Source organism: Petaurus breviceps, unplaced genomic scaffold (assembly GCF_028583685.1).
Source record: "Petaurus breviceps papuanus isolate PSGF00001 unplaced genomic scaffold, PetGlider_PUasm1.0 171, whole genome shotgun sequence".
NCBI classification, from domain to species: Eukaryota; Metazoa; Chordata; class Mammalia; order Diprotodontia; family Petauridae; genus Petaurus; species Petaurus breviceps.
In genome coordinates, this window is record NW_027185754.1 from 14,945,299 (window position 1) to 14,948,345 (window position 3,047).

At 40.0% G+C, this 3,047-nt stretch overlaps 1 long non-coding RNA gene across 1 annotated transcript in view; it reads right to left on the reverse strand.

The window, feature by feature from the left end:
• Positions 1–526: 526 nt before the first annotated feature.
• The window catches only part of LOC138157111 (uncharacterized), a 70,116-nt gene continuing 67,595 nt past the window's right edge, over positions 527–3,047 (reverse strand). The window contains exon 4 of the long non-coding RNA XR_011167295.1: positions 527–710. This is a non-coding gene — a long non-coding RNA (uncharacterized lncRNA). The remainder of the gene's footprint in view (positions 711–3,047) is intronic.

Consider the following 3,047-nt stretch of genomic DNA (forward strand, 5'->3'; position numbering starts at 1 on the left):
TCTCTAAGGTCCCATAAACACTTCAGTGCTAACTGAAGTAAATGAAAGGAAGAAATCTTTCCCTGGGAGTTGGCAGTGTTAGGTTCAGGGCTCAGAACACTCTGAGTCACCAGGTGCCTGGGAATGAGTCACCACATGGCGCTGTCCATGGTACTTTCTGCTTTCTCTAGGCCTGCTGACACACTTCATGGGACCTCACCTCTTATGCTTCTGAGCTCTCTGGGAGATGCCCTCTCTAAGCCATCTGGCCTTTTCCACAGGGGCCCTGGTCCTGAGGGGGTTCCCTTTAATTAGAGTATAGAGGCCCAGTCCAGTTGGATAATTAAATATCCTGTGGACTCCTGGAAAGCCTTGTGGCTTCCAACCCTACTGTGAGTGCTGTTCCAAGCACAGGACAAGATCCTCCTCTTTTTCTCTTCTTTTCTTTGACTTCTTTTTCTCCTTTTTCTACCACCATAGCCTCATCACTCTGGAGCTGGAAGAGATTTTAGAAGCCATCTAGTTCAATCCTTTCACGTTAGAAATAAGGAAACAGGCCCAGAGAGGTTAATAGACTTGCCTGAGGTCACACAGCCAGTAAGTGACAGAGCTGGGATTTGAACTTAGGTCCTGTGGCTCTGTGTTCAGTGTTCTATTCACTGTACTATGAAATCTCTTCTTTTTCCGTTCTTCTTTCTCTTTCTCTCTTCTTCCTCTTAGGCTGGAGAATCCTAAAAAGGAAAATTTAGTTGACCATTTTTTTTTTTCCTGCAACTCTAAAAGGCACTTAGAATGTGATATTATGTATTATAGTTAGCTGGGTTGGTGAGGCTGGAAACTCCACTAGGCCAGGGATTGTCTTACATAAACCTCAAATCCTTGCCCCACCCTCACATAACTAGCATAATAATTCCCTGTTTATTTTTCAATTTGTAAAAGAAAAAATATGTCAATTCCCAATTATCTATGCTAATCTAGGGAGGGGACAGAATAGGCAAAGGAATAAGCATTTAAATAGTACCTACTGTGTCAGGCACTGTGCTAAGAATTTTTACAAATATTTCATTTGATAATCACAACAATTCTGTGAGATAAATACTATTATTATCCCCATTTTACAGCTGGGGAAACTGAGGCAAACAGAGGCTAAATGACTTGCTCAGGGTAAAACAGCTAGTAAGTGTCTGAGGTCCAATTTGAACTCGGGTCTTCCTGACTCCGGGCTTATCATTCCAATCACTGTGCCATCCAGTTGCCTAAATGTAGAGGAAAACAAGAATGGGTAATGCAGAGAAGAGGGTGAAATGTCATTAGAAGTACATGCACATACCTACCTATATATCCACAAATGCTAAGGCCCTTACTTCTCTCCCTGATCAGTGCTGACCCAAGTTTGAAGTCTGCAGCCTAAAGACTGGTGGGTCAAGAGGACTTTTGAGCACCATGAGTAGTCCACAGAGCAGTCTTGGACTCTCTGTCTATCTGTCTGTCTCTGTCTGTCTCTGTCTGTCTTTCTCTGTCTCTCTCTTCCCCTCCCTCCCTTCTTTCCTCCCCTCTCCTTGTTTGTTCATTTAGTTATTTATTTGTTTATTCATCTGTCTCTATCTGTCTTTCTATCTATTCATGAATAATTATGAGTTGATCGTCTGGATTACCTACAACTCTCCTTAGTCTTGCTGTGACTTTGTGTTTTTCTCTTATGGTGAGAAGGTGGGGGATATTAGGGGGGTGGGTGGGGTTGAGCCAGTTAATCCCTTGAGATTCCCTTTCAGCTCTGGGACTCAAAAGATTCCAAATAAATACACACACATACATATGTACATGCATATACACATGTATATGTATACACAACATAGACTGTATGATACATGTATATTATATGTGTATATGTGCATATATATGAATATGTAATGATTCTTGCCTCAGTGTATATGTCTTCCTGATGCTGTTTGATGGTTTAAGACAAGCCTTTGGTTCTAAAAATGTGTTCGCAAAACTTGTTTTGCTTTCTGTGCTGGTAAATATTTAACAACTGGCTCTTTGGGTGGGGGGAGTGTACCCACAGAACATTTTTAAGTTGGATCTGCATTATTAACATTTTCCGCATCATTTTCTTAAGTCTAGACAATCAACAAAACAATAAATCAAGCCCTGGTTTGTAGAGTTTGTAGAGTCAGACACGTAAATGCTTTCACTGAAAATTTAACAATGGTCTTTCCTGAGCAGTTTTGAACTGGCTCCAGTACAGTTCTGACTCTATCATATCAGACTGGGTACAAAACCAGTCAAAGCTTTCATTTATAAGGGGCTCTTCTTTTATCTCCTTGTTTTTTTTCTTCTCCCCTCTTTCTCCCTTGTCTTTTTCCCTGTGAATCTTTATGAGGTCAAGGACAGTGATGTTTTAATATTTTCAGATACAATTGATTTTTCATTAGCACAGTAATCTGCACAGAGACAGCACCTTAATAGTTGTCCGTTGAATTTTAATTTTTTAGGTTTTGAGTTCAAATCCAGCCTCATACACTTAATAGCTGTGTGACCCTGGGCAAATCACTTAATTCTCCTTGCCTCAATTCCCTTATCTGCAAATTGAGTGGAGAGGGAACTGGCAAACCACTCTAGTATCCTTGCCAAGAAAACCCATACTAGGGTCACAAAAAGTCAGACATGACTGAAAAACAGTTCAAGAACAACAAAAATTTCCCGTCTTGTTTTTTCTAATACTCTTCTTTGTTTTTCTCTTCTTATAGGACTTCTACAAAGCCTTACAGTCAAGGATTTCAAATAAACTTCCTTAGGCACTGACCCCACTTTTGGATTGTAGTTATTGGTATGTATGACATCTTCCCTTGTTGGGTTCTCGACTCCTTGAAGACAAGTTCTTAACTCTCAGAATCTGGCAGAAGGTTATTTATGTCATAGGCATCTAGCAAATGTTTGTAGGAGGAATAAAAGAATGAAAAAAAGGTTTTTATTGATTGGACACTTTCTTGGGGGAAGAGAAATAGAACTTAAAGCACATTTCATGAATGTTTTAATGCTACGAGTTCATTCTTTTGCCTAACATA